The sequence below is a fragment of the Convolutriloba macropyga genome, chromosome 1 (assembly GCF_964194025.1).
Source record: "Convolutriloba macropyga chromosome 1, txConMacr16.3, whole genome shotgun sequence".
Lineage (NCBI taxonomy): Eukaryota > Metazoa > Xenacoelomorpha > Acoela > Convolutidae > Convolutriloba > Convolutriloba macropyga.
Window position 1 is genome coordinate 71621857 of NC_134468.1, and position 21192 is coordinate 71643048.

At 32.3% G+C, this 21192-nt stretch overlaps 1 protein-coding gene across 3 annotated transcripts in view; it reads left to right on the top strand.

Moving 5' to 3' along the window:
- The first annotated feature begins 935 nt into the window (after positions 1–935).
- LOC142342243 (neuronal acetylcholine receptor subunit alpha-9-like) overlaps positions 936–21192 on the top strand; it is a 94568-nt gene continuing 74311 nt past the window's right edge. The window contains exon 1 of one of the 3 annotated variants that reach the window (XM_075393508.1): positions 936–1296. The gene's annotated coding sequence lies outside the window, so the exon portion shown is untranslated. Of the gene's footprint in view, positions 1297–16481; positions 17018–17295; positions 17549–21192 lie in introns of those variants that run through there. The other 2 variants (XM_075393542.1, XM_075393517.1) reach the window with 2 other exon arrangements.

Sequence of the window (21192 nt, forward strand, 5' to 3'; positions counted from 1 at the left end):
ATATAACCACAAAATATCAAGCACGCCATAATGAGCTCATAGACATCTCCATTTTGAATAAAAGGAGAAAAAAATGAGGAAAAAATGAAAAAAACTGAAAAATTTCTCAATTTTTCGTCAATCTTCATAGATAGAGATAGCTTTGTAGCAAAAGAAACTTCTGTCCTTCGTAGCAAATGGAGCCTACAGGTATGAGGTTTTAAATAATTTAACAATAAATTCAATCAAACTACGCAATGGGCCAAAAATCAGAAATGTAGACTAAATATCAACAAAATTGTTGAAAAACATACAAATTAGCGTTAAATTCTAGTTATTTACAAAAAACTTCAAAAAGTTATCAAAGCTGGCTGAATACTATTTTTTTTCGTTTACAACAACCTGTCAGACAATATAAAACACCTAAAACCTAAGAAACAGTTTCAAAAAGAAACACGTGAACAAAAAACTCTTTCGCTTAGCGAAAATATTTTCACGCCTACGTTTCTCGCTGTCTTTCAAACGAAGGTATGAACAAAATAACCACTCTCTCTTTTCTTCGTTTTTCAAATTTGGTTACTGAAATAACTTTTTCAAACTTTTTTCACTCCCTGAACTTCCGGTTTCTTTGCTCGCACACTTGTAAAAAACCTACAAAACCATACCGCCTCTTCGAGTCGTAGAGACGCATGTCACCAAGAAAAGTTCCGAGTGATTGGACTTTGGCAACTTTTCATACATAATTTATGGAAAACATTTTTCACTTTTCACATTTCATTGTACATATAATGAATGACATTGAAACATGTGAATGCATTTTTGTGCATGGATGAATGACTTTTCACGCGTAGTTATAAAGCAGTTCTTGTTTCATAAGATGAACATATTGTGTTTGACAGAATAAAAATTCATCATCCTTTGTTCTCTTTTTTCTCTAACAACCGGATACTCTCTCGGTGTGACGTACTAAGCCGTAGCTTCTTTACATGTGTTCACAGATAAATTTTTCGGTTCGCAATGCCAAAACAAACTTTCCCCGCGTGCTTACTTCCTTCAAGCTTGAACTATAAACAAACAAAATTCTGTACAATAATTATTCGACCAATAACATTTTGTTTTGTTATTCAAATATCGGCGCAATGTTTGTATTGCAATATGTATTGTGAAGAGAGCAATAAAAACAATATTAAAATTGTCTTTTGATGTCAACAATTTTTCTATCATTATTCTTCTTAACTTGAGCTTGCTTTGCGATTAAGCTCTTTCATCATCAAATATTCACACAGGACGACTGTGATATCGTATGCGAGTATAAAGGTAAGATTCTTCTTCAACAGAATCATGAGCTTCAAAAACGTAGATGAACATGAAACACTATAGTACCAAAAAACTACCTACAGCAACATTTCTCCTTTTAACCATGATCATTGCTTCGTAAGCATGGCGTGAAAAAAGGTGTGAAAATTATAAGATTAAAAAAACTTTCATTCTCTTTTTCTCCGCTCAAAGAGAAAAGGTGGTTATGCCGCCGTGCTCTTTCACTGTTCGCCAAGTTGTATCGCTGCAAGATGTCGGATTTTTTTTACGAAAATACAAAAACAACTCAAATAAATATCCAGTACACTATGCATACAAACGTTACCCGAAAAACTCGTTATCCGCGGCCGTAGAATCGAAAAGAAGACACCCAAATTTGCCAAAAGTTCCCTGCAAAAAAGTTAGTTAACGATTGTTTAAGAGATTTCAAAATCTCGCTGGAGCGTATCTGAGTTACTCAAAACGCTTTCACTGACCACGATACATTTTCCAGAGTTACAGTTCAACAAAACGTCAAAAATGTTGGCGCATTTGTAAGAAATGCTTCGAAAATGTTGGTATGAAGAAAAAAGCAAGTGTTTGCGCTCAAAATGGTGTATCAATATGCTCCAAAAGCCTTTATTTTCTAACAGTGTGTTATTTTTACTGATGGAACTAGACTGCGGTTCTCAAGTCAGTTCGGATAAGTGATCACTTATGTTTTGGGGTGCAATACAATCAGATGGACGAAAAAAGCTTGTTAGGAGTTCAAAAAAGCTAAACGCTGTCAGTTATTTGGGAATCTTATATAATTACACAGAAAAATATAAATCTAAGGACCTTATTTTTGACCAAGATAAAACTCCTGTGCATAAATGGAAGAGTGTCGGCCTTAGAAAAGGCAGGAAAGGTACTGGAATGGGTGGTATGTAGTTCAAATGTGGATCCAACTGAGAATTCATTGACTTTGAAGCTTATTCCTTACAAAAAAAACACTTTCTTAGGAATATTTAGAACTTTTAAAAAATTGGAGCTAAATGGCCGCAGATGTTGTTAGCCTGCATGCAAATTATACGAAGCGTTTGCTGGACGTCAAAAATGCTGAAGTTGTAGTGAAGCGCTATTAGAGAACAAATTTGAATTAAAAACGTTGTTTTAATTGACGTTTATCATAATTTTTAAATGGTCGTAGGTTTTTGTAATCAGGTGTGAGTAGCGTTTTGGTACCATTATGTGTGTTAGCTGTCTAAATCATTTTTTCGCTTGTCTTCTAATTAAAACTGAGCAAATTTCGGGTAAAAATGCTTTGATCTCTAACATTTTTTTCTTGCACTTTTTACTTTATGGCATTGAGAAGTTTTTTTATGAAATTTCTCAACTCTTCCCACAGTTTTTGCCGACCAAAGAGACACATTTCACAGCAAGCACTTCACAATATAATAAAGTTTGGTTATAGTCATATTTGGGATTTGAATACTCATAAGTAAGCCATTAGGTGTAGTCGAAAATATAATTTTGAGAATAATTGACTGGCTAGGGACCAAAAAAATGTGATAAACCAGAGCGTTTTAGTGGCAATTTTTTGAACTTTACGGGAGTGGTTTCTTTTCCTCACTCTTTTCTTGTCAGATGGTGGAAACCCACGCTCAAATTATAATATAAATGAAATAATCAGATTACTTCAGAAAATCAAGTTCAATAAATCAAATTTTTCGAAAAACTCTGAAAGACAGAGAATCAAACAGAGAATGCAGTTCCTACTTCAAATCAATCTAAAGGCGCTCTTTATTCCTTATTTCAACCGCAGGTGTCAAAAACAAAGAATTAACAAAATTCCACCATAGTTTTTGGTAAACAGATTAACACTCATATCGCTTTGAAATACTCTTGATACGAAATTACATTATGAAATACAAAAACTTTGAAAAATTCTGGCTTTTAATTGTTGTTTTGACTTCAAAAATTAATATAATTTAGCACTTTCTAAATTCAATTTTTCAAACGAGAACAACAACAATATCAGACAACATCTGACGATACCAAAAAAAATCGACTAGTCAACACTCGCCTGACCTGATTCTCCTACAAATGACCGCATATTTATGTATTGCGTCCCCATGGATTTGTTTTGGCATTTTCTTCCACAATTGCGTGCCAAAAAATTATATTTCGCTCTATGAAATAGTTTTTCAAGGAATTCAGAATGACATATTCTCCGCATTTTAAAAAATTCCACAAAAGTTTATTTTTTCAAAAAAAACTTTTCTGAGAGGTTTTTGTTCGTCAACTGTTTTATAGAACAATCAAGGAGTTTTTATTATGAGATGACCACTTGGTGTTTTTAATTGGGCTTTGTTTTAGGCAAACCAATTTTTGAATTGATGCGAGATTTGTCTACCTAACACATTTTTTCTGATCTTGTTTTTTAGACCCAACTCGATTGTTTACTAGTCCTCATAAAAAAGATTGTTCATTTAATTTCAAATTTTCTGGGAGAATGCTGAAAAAATGCAAAACAAATGTACTTATCACTTCACTTCAAAATCGCCTCTTCTTATCATCTGGTAGATGAATTATAATTGATATTTGTCATATATAGAAGTCGAGAAACTGTTTGTTAATGTAGAAATACTTTTTTCTGATTTTAGGCTGGGCTCTCTAAAAATTTGCTAGGTTTCTTCGATGGGCATACTTTTGAAGGATCATACTTAGAATAGAGTGATCCAGAACTGTTTTAGAAGTTAGTATTGAAATTTACTTGTTGACTACTTATATACTGTACATTGTAAGTTCCAATTGTAAAACTTATAAAAGTAAATAATTTCTTGCCGTAAAATTTTGATAAAGATGCTCAGATGCGGGCAATATTTTTTGCTCATTCCCCTAAGAACTCCTCTTCTACAAAAACATCTTTTACGCGCATTTAATGTTATTCGTACAGTTATTTATAAATTAAATTTTAAATACGTGGCATCACCTATTTCTATGCATGCGATTTTACAGAAATCATAGAAATTGTGATAAATTAATAAAAAAGGTGCAATAATTAGTGCTTACATTACTGAAATATGAGAAAAAAACGACTTCAGGGTACATAGCGTAAATCAGCGCTTTCAATTTTGTTCAGTTCTGGTGATATGCGGATATTATCTTTAGTTTATGGGTAGTTTGACAGCACCCATAAACAAAGATTTTAAAAAAAATCAAATAATCCATGAGTTTGTTCTGCTTCCAGCGTGAAGCCTGACTTGATGCGAAATTGGTTTAAAAAAACAACAAAGATGCTATGAAACGATATCCGATACCATCTAACATAAAAATGATCAGAAAAAATTGATTAACTTTCTTGCTATAGCAGCAATATTGCGTCATTGAAGCGTGTCACTGGAAAATTTGAAAAGCCTTTTAGTTATTTGAGGTTTTGTTATGACAGGACCTGCCCTAGAAATGTTTTAGCTAAGATTAAAAACTGCAAAAATGATGAATTAAGAGTTCACTATGAATATTATTGTTCCGACCCCCACTTCCCACTTTAGTGGGGAGGGAAGAACTATATACTCAAATGGGGCTTTTTGTTCAGTCAATTCTGGCCGATCGATACATTCATCGTTGAGAGTTTAGTGGTATCATTGAAAAGCTCGTCCAGCATAGAATTCAGAATGAAAAAGATTTTTTTTCAAATTTTGTTTTTAAGAGGATTTATCGAGGCTTAAATTTTCGTGAAAATTTCACTAAATTCCGTTGTTTCTGTTCACATTTTTGTCGTCAATTTTGCTAAAAATGAGTAAAAATTGTTAAAAAATAATGCTGTTAAAATTAATTGGTTTGAGTTTTTAAGATAAAGGAATATTTGTGAACCATCTTATCAATTTCTTTGACAAAAATTTTGGCTATGTTTTTTAAAATTCAGCACTTTTAGTGCGGAGGGAACTATATTCTCAAATGGGTTTTTTTGTTATTTTGGCCGATCGATATATTCATCGTAGAGAGTTGTGAGTGGTATCATTAAAAAGCACGTACAACCTAGATTATGGAACAGAAAAAACATTTTCGAGTTTTGTTTCTTACAGGGAATCACTTAGGTTTAAAAATTGTGAATATATGACAGGTTTTTCAAATTTTCAGGAATTTTTGCAAGAATTTGTCTCAGTTTTGCAAATATAATTTAAAATAAGCTAAACATTTTAACGGAAGACACCGTTATTGTCTCCGTTGGACATCAAAAAGCGTTATTGAATAGTTTGATGGAAGTTTTTGGGCTTTAAGTTTTGATAAAATTTTCAAACTTCAGGCTTTTTTTGTCAAAAATTGCACAAAATAGGCTTTTTGGTCTAATTTGTTTAGGATTGAGAAAGTAGAGAAAGTGTCGAAGTAAAGACCTAGAAAAAGCTGACACAAAATCCATCTACTACAAAAGAGAGCTATGGATTTTGCGCCACATAAAAATCTTCTGGATTTAAAGTTTTGCTGTTTTTCTTGATAAGTTAGCTTGATAATTAAACAAAATTCTTCATTGTTTTTTGATTTCTGAAAAACCTCAAATAAAAAATTGGTCTAATTCGAAAAAACTTGGAACACTTGGATAGTCTATTGGGCGTCCCGGAATTCAGGGAAATGTTTGATATCCTAATGAATTCTTACACTCAGAAAATTTTAAATTTTGTTTGTTAAGCTTTTTTCAGAAAGTTATGCTTTTTTGTTTTTTTGTTAATTACAGATAAATTTTTCAATTCAAAGTTTCATTATTGACAGCTCCAATTTACGCAAAAATTACGCCGAAACTAGATAGAATGTGCTTTCAAAAATCTAACGGTTTTTTGCCTTTGAAGAAGAGTTTTACTAATCTGTAACTCACCTCTTGTGCTTTGCCTCCAACTGTTATTCTTCTTGCTACTATGTCTGAAAAATCAAAGATCAAAATGGCTTCTTCAGGAGGTGTCAGAGAACTTGTACAATGGATTCGGTTGTTATCTGGATGCTGTCTTTTATGACATTGAATATATTTGTTTTAAGAAAATTTCAGTGATATTTTGAATTTGTCAAATTTTATATTATTTCTGTCATGTTGTGGCTGATTCTCAGTAAATACAGGTCAAAAACTCCTTTCAAATAGAATATAAAATAATCCTTCTTGCGGATTTCTTTTAAAAATGCTGGTTGGTGTTGGTACTCCTAATTTACTTTATTTCAATTTTTGTGATTTTCATGCTTAATCGCCTGTTTTCTTTTGTTCTTTGGTAAATTATCACGTTATTTAACAACCCAATTGAGAAAAGAAAAAAAATCAAATTCAACATATTTATTGTTTTCATAACTCTTGGGTGAAAGGGCTGGGACACCGTTCTCTTTTAGGCTTTCGTACTTTTTTTTATTTTGCCGTGTATTTGTTCTTAGTTTTTCTTGTCGGATGCCAAATACTGGGTACGGAAATGTCTTAATGGCTAACAGTAAAAAACTTGAATACTGATATCGGCATATAGCTAAGATTTTTTTGTTGACTTTCAAATAGATTTTTTTTCAAAAAAAAATAAAAGTATTCTTCAACTTATCACTTTTGTTCTGGTTTTCGTCTTTTCATATTTTTCAATTTCTCAACTTTTTTTTTATTTATAGCTCATTATTGAGAGGTATCGTTAATTGTTTTGTTGAAGCAAGCGGTAAATTTTCTCTTGGTTAAACGTTTTCACTGATGTATTTAGCGCTTGGACAATCTGTTTCAGAATAATTTTCTGAGTTTAAGAATCTTTTTATGGATTAGTTATTTTTTTGGTTCTTATTGTTGATATTTTAATACCATTTTTTAACAAATTATGATTTTCAAGGGAGACCCAACTGAAGATTTAATTTTCTCGTGGTTAGAATTGTATAAATTTATTGGCTTCAACAATGTAGTTTCGTAAGTGTTTTTAAAAATTTTTAGTTTTGCTTGTATTCAACGTTATTTTATAGTCTTATGACTTAGTCTGACTAATGACAGGTGCAGTTCATTCTCGATGAATTTGCAGAATAAACTGTCTGCTCTTTTAGCCGAAAGATTCTGTTGGCTTTAAGTTTTGAAAATGTTTGTTTTCTGTTAATTTGTAGTTTAGTAATTTTAAGACAAATCACATACCTTATCTATTGAATTACAGGTTGCTCCTTAGATTGGTTTTACTTTACTTAAATTGTCTTTGTTCTTGGTAAAACGAGTTTTTAAGAATAGTAGTGATTCTTGCATATTCACCCATTTTTGTTGGTTTTTGTCTTCTTCTCACACTATCACAATAATGGGCGACCTCTGACCGCTTTAAAAAACTCAATCAACAAATGTTTACGTTCTTAGTGAACAGCTGAAAATTTAGTTGGCTGGAAAATTTTTTTTTTGTAAATTTCGATTTTTTCTGTTTGCCTGTATTTGCCGTCCTTTTTGTAGTCGTATGACATATCCTAAATAATGAAAAGTCTCGGTCCCTCTCTACGGAGATATAAACGAATCTCTCAATGATTTCAATTGACGCATAATATTTCCATTCAGTTTGACATTCGTTTCTATTCAAAAAAGAAACGTTTTACTAAACTTTGCTCTTTTTGCTCATTTCTTGTCGAATTGTTAACCCAGTCGCATTGAGAAAAGTCCCACAATTTTTTGCAATGAAGTAAAGATTAATCTTTTTTTCGTCTGAGTTTTATCTGATTCCGTTTTGGTTTGTTTTTTGTTGGTATAAAAAAATGGACAATGTGTTTTGGTCGCCATTAATATTTATATTATTTGAATTTTATCGCCGTCTGTTCTGGTAGTGATATTAAGGATAGGTCTCATCGGCCATCTCAGGTAGATTGTTTTTGTTTAAATTAGCATATTGTTGAACAATCATTTTTTTCATAAAATTAATCGTTAATCGAAGTGGGCGTTTTTGAAATTTGTACCATCTCCCAATATTCTTCTGAAGAGCTGCATTAGTCTAATTTCCAGTTCAAAATTCTTCTGAGTTATCAAAAATGGGTTCTTATCTGTAAAATCATTTCAATCTTAGTATGTAATCCAAGAAAAATGTTAGGAAATTTTCGGTCAAGTTTGTTTTGAACATTTTTCCAGAAAAACAACAAAATGTAACTTGAAAATGATATCAATCCTTTTGAAATCAAAACTTTTCTGAAATTTTACAAATATACATATTTCGACACAATTTTTGGTGTTTATTACGGGATGGGAAAATTGGTTATCAAATCCTCTTAAGAAGTTGTTTAGACCACGGCATCTTTCTGTTTTTTGATCCGAAGTTTATTAATTGAATTTTGAAAAATTTCCTCATTTTTTCTACCAGAACGGTGTAGTTTTATGAACAACTAGCTTAGTATTTTAAGGAAACTGCTGTGAAAATGTGGAGCATGAAATAGGAAAAAATATTGCTTCATGCCAAAAAAATTAATAAATGTGGAATTGAGCAATGAGGCTCGGTAATGTGCGTTCGCACATAAAATTCCGACCCCGCTCATTCACATTTTTGACAAAATTTTCTACCAAATGTGGAACAGATATTAACCCCCAAAAATTCAAGTATTTTTCAAAAAATTGTTGTTTGAACAAAAATAACACCTCCAACGCAAAGACTTTATTGGAGTTACAAAAACCGCATTAGATTGATAAGATCTGCCATGATTGAGAAAGCAAGGCATGACGAATTTACAAACAACAACAAACTTTAATTACATCCAAAACTTTATGTCCATTGAAAAAAAAACTTAATAGCAAAGTCAAGATTGCGTCAAATAAAACTGACACTAAACAAAATAACTTGTACGTTGCTGGAAAGGATATTGGACCAGTCCATAATTAGGCTTGGTTACAATTGGACAACAATGAACAAAACGGTAAAGTTAAAAAATTCCTTTATTTTTTTAAAAAAAAAAACAAATAATTTCAAAGCAATTAAAACCAATAGATGTCAACTGAAAAGATCAAAACTTTTATTATCACCAATGTCTATAAAGGAGGGCAATAACACCTGTTTTTATTCAATTGTTTATGCTGTTTTTGTTTTTTACAAAAAGAACAAATAGAGACAACAAACAAAAATTCATATGAAATTTGCAAGAAAACGCTATCGAAGCTGTAAATCAATTTTTTGCCCCTCGAAATATGTTCGGATGCGCATTCTTTGGATGCCAATAATGTGTTATTTGACCTCTCATTAAAGACACAAAGTGAAAAGTTGACAGAAATAGAAAAAGGGTACTAGTAAGAAAAAATTTGGTATTTTTTGAAAAGAATTATTTTCAAAGTCATTGAAACTATTAACCACCCAATGCAAAATATTAAATAGATTCAAACATGTCAACAAAAAAGACTGAGAGCTGTAATTATTCAGAATATGTCACAAGTTTTCAAAAAGAAAGTTAAAAATAGATAAAAATTGAAAATTAGTTTACTGCCCTTTGAGAAGAACATGTGTGGAAGCCTCTAATGTCATAACGAATTCTTTAATTTCTTTACATTTTGTGCACTTGCGCCTGCTCTCCACGCCAATATTGTCAAATGTGACTTGTAATTAACAAAAACAGGTAACAGCTGCTCATAAAACGAACAAAAATGCAAAGTTAAAAAAGTCAGCTATCTACTCAAATCAGAATATAGGCACATCTCATCCCCTACAAAAAAAATAATGAGACTTCTCATTAACCAAACACTTTGTATGACAAAAAACACAAAGACAGAAAAACAGTAAAACAATAGTATAAAACTATATTAAATTCTTCAAGAAGGTGGTGTCGAAGCCGACAAAACCAAAATCGCTACCGACAAAGATTTTTATATGTTCAGTTGCCCCTATTCTGAACAACAGCAATGTGTTATGTGAATTGTCAATAATGTGAGAATGTTAACAAAAAGACAAAAAGGCGTGAAAAATTGGCAAATGCCTAAAAATCAAAAAGTATGTGAATTCTTGTAGTATCAAAGCCAGAAAACCCGACCTTATCGCCTAAAACCCCATTAAAGGTTAAATTTCAATTCAGTAGAAAAAAGATGCACTCTTTCTTTGCAGACACTAAGCTGCAAGTTGACCAACTTAAGAGATAAATAGTGGCAATGTTCAAAAAACCATTGTTTATTCGAAAATCAAATAATTTTAAGAGTCAAATTCACCACAACCTTTTCAGTAAAAATAGAATTTTATTAATTTGGAGCTGCTTAGGAGGCCAATTGGACTCATCACCAGTGAGTTTTAATTTGAATTGCTCTTTTCGTTAATTAACATAATAAAGACATTTTAAATAAAGACATAATAAAGACCTCTGATTACAATCTTAATTATTTTTGGATTGAAACATTCAGAGATTGGACCAACACTAGCTTTGCTATTTCTGTTCGTCCATTAAAAACACTTAATTGTTTCAAATATTATAGACATTGCTAACCTGTTAATTAGAAAATTGAAAAACAAATGTTACGTTTTTGATAATCATCGAAAAAAACTAGAAAAGTAGAAAAGAACTTTAGCTCCAGAGCACTCTAAATGGAATTGGAACTAGAACTAGCCCCGTTTGTAGTTTTAAATTTGGTGTGTTTACATCCGGAAAACTTAATCTAAGTGGACCAAAGAAGCCTATTTGATGCACTTTTTGATGACAAATGCTGAATTTGAAATATTTAGCCAAAATTTTAGCCAAAATTTTTTTCTCAAAATTGTCAAAAAAACTATTTTGTCTTTGATAATCAAATCAACAACACTATTGTTAACAACTTTAACGTATTTTAGCAAAATTGGCGAAATAAATTGGTAAAAGGTCAGGAAAATGTGAATAAAAATAACGCAAATCAATCTCAATACTCACAAAAATTTAAGCCTCGATCACTCGTTCTAGAAAACAAAATTCAAAATTTAATTCCATGTTATGCGCTGGATGAATTATTTAATGATACCACTCACAACTCTCTACGATGAATATATCGATCGGTCAAAATTGACTGAACAAAAAAATCCATGTAAATATATAGTTCCTGACCCCTTAAGAGGGGGTCGGAACAATAAGTCTCAATAAAAGCAGGCATAGTTGTTTGCGGCTTACAAGAAGCATTAAAAAAACTATTTTACGAAAACTGCTGTTGTTGATACCTTTGTCAATTTGTCTTTTTTATCATCGCTTTTCTGCTCGTAATCAGATCTTTTTTGTCTTCTTTGATGTATCTGCAACAAAACAAGGCTAATATTTCAAATCCGATTATGGCTAAATTTACTCCGATATATTCTTCCAAATTTATAGACATGACCGACTAAGGTCACACAAATTTCTCAAGTGGGGATCAATTGTACCCAACTGTTGATGTGGAAAGAGTAGCATGTCATTATGAGGGGCAAATGATTGTATAATGGCGGACTTTTAACTTTTCTTTAGCGAACTTTTGTTGCATAATTTAGTAAAAAAAATGCCCGAATTTTGTTGGTGCATTACATACTGAATAAGAGTGATTTTTGTAGACAGAAATAAACAACTCAACATAAAACGACCAACAGGACCCAAAAAAGTTCTACAAAGTTTGTTTGAGTGCAATTAACAAACTTCAACTACCAATCTGGTGCAGAAGCTTCAATTGATCAAAGTCAACCTATTAAACTACTAAAACTACTAATTGTTATTAAATGATTACGCTTAAGAGTATTTGACCCATCTGCTCCATCTAGTTGGTGCTTATTTTTTGTAATGCGTATTTTCGGGCTGTTTTTTCCGTTTATTGCTCCTCTCCGATGATTTTCTTCCACTTTTCATTTGTTTCTCGAGATTTTTGTCTTCTATTTACTCGTCTCAGAGTGCATCTCAAAAGTTCTCACCAGAAATGTTTTAGCATGCTGCTCAGACTCCGCTAGTTGTTATCTGATCGCACTCTGTGGGAGAGGAAATATATACTCAAATGAGTTATTTTTGGCTGATTGTTATGTATACATACAGTACGGCGTTCATGTTTTCGCCGGAAATCTTTTAATAGCGGCGGCGCGATAGCATGGTTGTTATTATCCTGATCACGGGTTGTGGGGTTCTTAAATTTGTTGTTAAATTTTAATTGCTCTCGAATGAAAATTGAAGCAATTATTTTAAATGTATTGATCATTTTTAGGCAAATTTTTGCTTGACCATTTTCGTGCTTTTGTTCTAGAACATTTTGTGACTTCTCAAGAGATTTTTTCACGCTTCACTTCCTCATTTTGAGTGGTTTCCATTGCTCTCATTCTGAAATATTGTTTGTTGCTAATATAAAATTGATTGTTAGCGTCTGAGAAACAAGGGCGTTGGGGCGTAGTGTTAAAGATTTCTGACCGCTCTCTGGGAGGTAGCGGGGTCGAAACTCTATCAGGTCCAAGTTTTTGCAACCAGAAAAAAGCTTAAGCTACAACCCTAAATTAAATTGTCCACCGCCTCTTGTTTGAGAGCATCCCATCCAAGGTTAGCCAGTTGTGTTTCAAATTTTGTCGTCAGTGAGAAGCAAAAAATGAAAGAAAACTGGATTAGTAATTAAAGCAAAACAATGAAAACAAATGGAGCGAAATATTTTTTTTTGAAAATGAAACTTATTGTTTTTAAAATATTTTTTGCAGCATCGACAATTAAATCAGGTATAAATAGGCTTATAAAAAGACCACTATAAAAGGTTCTTTGTTTTTATTATTTCTGGATTTCTTTAAATATTGTTGAGTTTTGCCTCCTTCTATTTTTTTATCATGTTCTAATATGTCGTGTAATCACTATGGCTCACTTAGACCTGTACGGTAGGGATTTTCAAGGAAATGATTTGAAGATTTCTAGAGTGTTCATGCCATTGACCCACTAAAATTTCGTGAACTTTAGTTGTTTTTGAATTTTTCCTTTATTTGTATCTTGATTTCTTATCCTTAAGCCCAAATAATTAAGGAGCTCAATAGACTTTCTAAAAGGTGCAAATGAACTTCGCAGTTTTTTCATAACATCTAGTGCAATTGTTTTCAAAAAATTATTTTTTTTTCTTGTTTGATTTTTTGTTCTCTTCACAAAGGTTATTCAAGACGGTTTTAACCTGCGTTTTTATTGAAGCGTGTGATTTTGATTTCTTTTTTCTTTTTTCTTCTAGAAATTTTACCTTCTTCGTATCTGTGTTTTGTCGCTTTGTCCCTTATTCCTGATAATACCCAACCTCATTGTTTTTCTAAGGAGGATAAAGTGGTTTTTCGCGCCCAATAAAAGCTGAAATTACGGTTAAAGGAACAATTTTTACGTGAAAACGTGCGGTTAGTTTTTTTATTTGCGTTTTATATTATCCGTTTGAATATGTGGCTACGTTTCTTAATTAATTTTGTAACCTTTTTTATTTAACGTCACAAATATATGAAACGCTTTTGATTTGAGCGAAGATTCCGTTTTGGTATATTTTTTCAATTGTTATCCAGAAAATAGATGCTTTCTGAAGATGTGATGTGAAATAATTTGTCCGAAAAAAATGTAATGTCCGAAAGAAATAATTTGTCCGAAAAAACTGCGAAGTTCTTTTTTTCAATAACAGAGAAAGCAATAATAAAACAATGTAATTCTGCAATAACAACAAAACCTTGTTTTTCGAAAAGACGATCTACTTTTTCACCAGATTTTTGCGTGGTGTTTTTAAAGTTGTGTTTTGCCTCCTTCTATTTTTTTATTATGTTCTAATATGTCGTGTAATCACTGTGGCTCACTTAGACCTGTACGATAGGGCTTTTCAAGGAAACGATTTGAAGATTTGTAGAGTGTTCATGCCATTGACCCACTACAATTTCGTGAACTATAGTTCTTTTTGAATTTTTCCTTTATTTGTATTTTGATTTTTTATCCTTAAGCCCAAATAATTGAGGAGCTCAATGGACTTTCTAAAAGGCGCAAATGAACTTCGCAGTTTTTTCATAACATCTAGTGCAATTATTTTCAAAAAATTAATTTTTTTTATTTGATTTTTCGTTCTCTTCAAAAAGGTTATTCAAGACGGTTTTAACCTGCGTTTTTATTGAAGCGTGTGATTTTGATTTCTTTTTTCTTTTTTCTTCTAGAAATTTTACCTTCTTCGTATATGTGTTTTGTCGCTTTGTCCCTTATTCCTGATAATACCCAACCTCATTGTTTTTCTAAGGAGGATAAAGTGGTTTTTCGCGCCCAATAAAAAGCTGAAATTACGGTTAAAGGAACAATTTTTACGTGAAAACGTGCGGTTAGTTTTTTATTTGCGTTTTATATTATCCGTTTGAATATGCGGCTACGTTTCTTAATTTTGTAACCTTTTTTATTTGACGTCACAAATATATGAAACGCTTTTGATTTGAGCGAAGATTCGGTTTTGGTATATTTTTTCAATCGTTATCCAGAAAATTGGTGCTTTCTGAAGATGTGATGTGAAATAATTTGTCCGAAAAAAATGTAATGTCCGAAAGAAATAATTTGTCCGAAAAAACTGCGAAGTTCTTTTTTTCAATAACTGAGAAAGCAAAAATAAAACAATGTAATTCTGCAATAACAACAAAACCTTGTTTTTCGAAAAGACGAGCTACTTTTTCACCAGATTTTTGCGTTGTGTTTTTAAAGCCAAAGCAGAAGTGTTAAAAATTAGGTCGGCGTCTTCTCTTTCTTCATTTCTTTGCATCATATTTCTTGACATTTGCTCTTTTTTGGTAATCATGTCTTTTTCGATTAAGTTACTCCTATAGGAACACGCGTCAAAAAATCAAATGGTTAATTTTTTTCCAGTTTCCAGCTCTACTAATCTGTCGCTGATTTTGTGTTTTTGATGTCTTTTTCTACTGCAAGCTTTAACTTCGACGATTGATGACTTTTCTGAGTGTACATTGTTTTCCTTGCTTAAGAAAGACTTCTGCGCTCACTTAACGAATCTATGTTTATAATCCATTTGAACTTAATTAATTTAACTTAGGATCAGCCACGCTGGATAATTAGGATGCTATGACTCCTCAAAGACCTTGAAAATTGAACTATGGTTTGAAAATAGGACAGAATTTGGTATTCATGACCTCAATTTAAACGGTTGTTTGGCAGAAATAGAGAAAATGTAATAAGGTTGATCTCAATTTTTCAATTAAAGTTTAAATGTATAGCTCTGCTCAATCTGTTCATTTTAGTGAGCAAAAAACTAATCGAACGTGCATTAACATCACTGGCATTCGTTTTGCCTAATTTGAGAGCACTTCAAGGTTAAAATTACAAAGAATGAACTACTCTTTGTTGTTCTTATGTTTTTTAAAAAAATATCCTATCTCTGCCTGGTTTGGTAGATAATTAAAAAAAGTGAATGAGCGTACTGGGAACATTATGTGCACACGCACATTACCGAACCTCCTTGTTTTATCTGAAGTTGTTCGAATTTTGAAAGATGAAAGAATTGCCATATTAAAAACAGATGTCTAAAGCTTCTAATAAGCAGCAAATTTTAAATTGCCTTTTTTCTTTGTTTTAACCAAATCTCCTGAGTTTGTTTTTCAGATAGTGACTTTCAAGTTCGCAGTTGCAAAATTTTGATACAAAAATATTAGCGAAATTTATTATTGCCAGAGGCAGCGGTCTATTTTAAGCTTTTGAAATGTCAATTAATAATTATTCTTCAATATATTTTTACAAACAATTGAAGCTTGCATAACTCATAAAAGAACAAAAGTTTCCGACCAATTCAAACCGGGCCGAAGAATTCTTCTTTATATAAATTCCACTATGGTTGGTCGAATAAAATATAGTTTGCGTCATATTGAGCGCTGTTGAGCGACATATGTCAGCTGCAATATGAACTCTACATTTGTTAGGTTCTCACTGCAATCAACATATGTCGCTCAACGGCTCCTAATATGGCGGAAAGTATCTTTTGTTCAACAGACGAGTAAAAAAAAATCACAAAGGCTGTTTGCCAAATAAACATCGACTCTTTAATGGTACGTATACCATTATTAGAGATTAATTGTTAAAAAAATGGACCAAAACTATATGGGTTGCCTGAAAAGACTTTTTGTTCTACCATACCATAGTCGCTGGTCCTCAGAGGGTCTTGTTTTTATAGAAATGCCATTTAACGTCTTCTTTGTTTAGTGTTATAAAACTGGATTTTATATTGGTAGTATTTATTACTTTTGTAGTCTATGGTTTCTAATACCGCAAAATAAGCAGGGATAAGTTCTCCCTCTCTCCCCATCTTCTATCTGCCTTTTAACTGTATATGGTGATCGTATTATGAGGTGGGGGGTATTAACTCTGCAACATGAAAGTGTCTTTAATCTAGATACAATTGCAGCTATCATTAATTCCCAAGCTTCCTATCTCCTTCAATTTCACTCCTCAGTTTGTTCACCCTTCATCCTTTTCCTTCTCCCTCCCACCTTTCACGCCAGATAACTTAGGTTCTCTAGCTTCGTTTTCCAGGGCACGGCTTGATGACTTTGAACTCAATAAAATCATGCCATATTTCTTAACGCCCTTTACATTGTCACATTCGTTGGAATATTTAAAATTGACCTCTCTTCGAACTTTTAATTCAGATAAAACCAACTTAAATTAATTATTTTTTTAAACATAAACAACAGCTATTCATCCACTTACATCGCATTTAGTGAAATCAGGTTTTAATTTACCCAACTGACTTCAACCAATGGCATGTGATTTTTTCCTGATATAACTCCGGCAACTATTGCTTTACTACCTCTAACCTTAATGTTTCAGCCTAGTTAAACAGTTATTTTTTACCAATTGAGAAAAACCTCCTTGCAGTTAAAAGGTGAGAAAACCGTTTTACCTGCTAGGGATACCTCCTGAATAAATTAAGGACAACGCTTTTAAGACAGCGCATCTATTGCCGAATGGAACCCTATATTGATTCAAGAAGTTATGCTGCAGAAATATTGCAGGAAATCTTGCAAGGGAACACATATATTTTTTGAAAATTTCTCGCAAAAAATTGCTAAAATTTTGGGTCAACTTCGAATATTCTTCCCAGACTATGAACTTTTTTCAAAGCTACAATTAATGAAGAAGCAAGAAAATTTTTGAAAAATGCACTGCAATTATTTACTATTAGTTGATAACTAAATTGTACAGTTATTGTTGGCTTCCGTTCCAGTTTATGCTTTCATTCCATATTTTGGGCTATTTAAAAACTCTAGCGATAATTTTTGCAAGATTCCATCAAACTATTCCTCAAAGAGTTGTTTAAAACTCGAAGTTAATTTGATACTCGTCAGTAGACGGTCTTATATTTGATTGTTTCTCTTCAAACTATTTTAAACCTTAGCAGATATCTTCCAATTAGGTACTAAGAATATCTCCACATGTTTAAAACAAACCAATCACATTTTTTTGAGCGGGAGATATTTTCATGAAGAACGTCCTCTTGCGAAATTTCTGCTGAAATATTTCAAATGTCTGAAAAATCATTAGCTTATAAACAGAAAATTCATAATAAATTCACTAAAAGATTATTAAGAAATCACTAAGATTTGTCTATGATTATATTAAGCCGCAAAAACTGACTAAAGGTGAAGAAAATCGGCAAAATTACAAACGATTAGCAAAAACACAAATTATTGAAGCCATTAAAATCGTTCGCTGTTATGTGAATATTCTGCTTCTTATTTCAAACGCTATTTGAACTATTTCAGTTCAACTTATACTGAAAGATTAACCATGTTCAGCTGGGCCTCCTTTGAAATTCATTCAGATCTGCTATTACGCGATTGTGCTTAAAGAAAAGAAAAACAACACAAATATTAACCAATAACAAAATTTTTATTAAAACACGTATTGTCCATCACGCAAAATATCAGGTACGACGTAATATCGGTAGACATCTTAATATTCGAATCACAAGTAAGTGGATGAGGCCTCTCGATGATTAGAAGTAGATACAAGTTGACAAATATTACAACAAAAATTAAAAAGTTAATAAGGATATTTGAAAGTAAATAAAATCATAAATTTTAGGGCTATTTGCTATAGACTTACTGAACTGAGTAACTATTTTGTTTCTACCCTCAGCTAGAATCCTATTAAATTGCTCACCATTTTACGACAGCAACAGGGAGAAAAAGCTTTAAATTGAAAAAAGAAATCGAGAAAGTAAAGTGTTGAAGCCGTTAAGGCATTAACTGTTCGGTAAAAACTTTTTCATTTTCAAATAAATTTTAACAACAATGGTTTTTTTGTAACAAAACGACTAAAAATCAACACATATAAAGGAAAAATAAAAACATCAAATTTGTGAGAGAAGCAATGGTAACAAAGCAGTCAGGTTCAATAGCTTTCATCGGAAATCTATAAATAATAAGTATTGCCTCAATGTGAAGGCAATAATTTTTTTCATTCCTAATTAATCAATAAGTCTTCATCATCAGACAGTGTCGAAGTCATTAAAACCATACGTTTTTTCTGAACACTTTATCTATGATAAAAAAACGTCTTCTCTAAGCTAATGGGAATGGTCAACAATAGAACGGGAAAATAAACAAAAAATACAAAGAAGAAAAATGAAAATTTTTGACATTGAAGTCATAAAGACAATAGTTACAAGATATAACCAAATTAACTTTGTTTGCATTAGATTAGAAGGGGTTCCGTTCAGTGGTGAGATGGACAAAAATATCAAAAAAATCAAGTTTAAGATCGGTTAATGTTAAAAAAATTCGAAAAACTATAAGATCCCTAAATGTTGTTTTTTTTTTCTAAAAACTATGAGACTTAAGCCAGACTTTTCGTGGCTTTCGATCTGTTAGAAGAAGAAAATGGTTTCTTTTGCGGCAAAAAAACGTAATTTTGAAACATTTTTTTAATAGAATAAGCTTAATTTGAATAAATTTTACGCTAACATTTTTTTCGAAAAATTGTTTTGAAGTCTTAAAAGCCAATAGTTGTCCCTTCAAAGCAATATATAGATTTATTTGATTCTTTTAGGGGAACCGATTGCACTTTTAGTCAACGAGACTATTATAGGACAAGAAACTTTCCAAAAAAAATCGGAATTTCATCATAATTCACGAAAACGTAGAGTCGCAGCTCAAAAAATTTGAGCCAAGCTGTAAAAAGAATTATTTGCATGAGTGGACACGAAGTTCGTACTTAACGGAATATTTTTTTTGCAAATTGACTAGTCTCTAAATGACTTAAAAAGAAAAAAATTTACAGAAACAGATCTCAAATTGAACTTGGTTTTTTAAATAGCAAAATTCCCTATCAGACGTTAACTAGCTTTTTTATTGCTGTAGTCTTGAATTATTTTTAATATAGAAAAAACTTTGTTGAAACAAAATTTACGCTAGAATTGAACAAAACCATGCCAAACATCACCTGAGCACACAAAAGTTTAAATCCCAATAACTCCTCGAAAAAGCACGAAAATCAAAATTTCATTTTAATTCCGAACTCTACGCTGGACGAGTTTTTTTTATTGATACCACTCACATTTCTCTGCAATGAATATATCGATCGGCCAAAATTGATTGAACTAAAAACCCAGTTCAGTGTACAGTTTTTCGCCCCCACAGGTCGGTTCAGAAGAGAAATCGGATAAACAAGGTAGTTTGGTCCGATTGTGTGCTGTTAGAACAAAAGGTAGTTCACCTCAATTCCGCCTAAGAAACTATTGAATCATTTTCACATTTTTCATAACAATTGAGTTTTTTGCTTCTAAATTGGAGGATAAGGTGACTAACGGGACAATCTGTTGATACATTTAATTTCATAATCATGAAATTTTGAAGATATTTACCTTTTTTCTCTATAAGATGACAGTTTGACTGATTTTGAGATGTTTTTGAACTATATCCGATAGCTAGCTACTTTTTTTCTCCTTAAAGTTTTTGCAATTAATCTACTGTGAGTATTCTACCTTAATTTGGGGCCAGGAAACTTGAATGATCTTTTGTACTCCACGGTTATCGGCATTCGTGTTACACTGATCACCAAGTAAAGCATCAGAAAAGCAACTTAAGGTGAAGACAGTTCTCCGTTTCCTCTCCTGTTTTGCAATTAAAAAAGCCGTGTACCAAAGAAGCAGTAATAACAACATGATCAGATCATCTATGCAGGTAGAAATCAAGAATTTTTTGGTGCATTTTCAACTGGATTTGAATCTTTGTCGACAAAAGCATTTGTTTAAAGGCAATTAAATTTTCAAAAATTGTGATGTCATATCAGCAAAAAAACCCCTTCTTGATATCAAGACGGTGCGAAGAATGAAATGAAAGCCTGGAGTTGAGTGTGAGTTCATTTCAGAACCACACAAGTAAAAATCAATAGCAAGCTTGACTGAATTGTTGGAAATCAAGCTAGAAAATTCTTACTGCCCAAAAAACGCGCTGTCTGCCATACTTCGGCTCAACGTAGTTGACCGATGACCCCCAATCTGGCCAGTGTTCACTGCCAACTACCTGAATGGCCACTGATCCGGACTGGATGACGACTGATCCGGGTCTTAACAAAATGATTCGCAGTGAATAAGAAAAAATAGAATGTAGGGAACATTAATGTGTCGGTTCATAAAAAACAAAGTAAACTGAGACTGAAATGACAATTTCGAAAATCTTACTTGGCGCGCGAATAAAATGGGTCTTACCTATTAGTAACTCAGAATACAAGTTGCCGACGATTAGAAGACTTAATAAGACATTGTGCTGGAAGACGTCTGGGATCTGGAGCATCGAACCCTCCTTGTAGCCCCACCTCCTCTCACACTTACTCTCCTCACGCAACCCAAATTTTATAATTGTTTTTGTAAATTGAAAATTTTGTGCATTGATTTGTTGCTATACCAGTAAATGTTGCCTAAATATATTATGATCGAGACATAATCTGAGCTGTCGGTCCTCCTTGCTCGTCTGAAAGTGGGTTGCAATCTAGCACTTCAGGAGTGTTGGCCCCCATTGTAACACATGACACGTGAGTGACGCCAGCTTCAGAAAA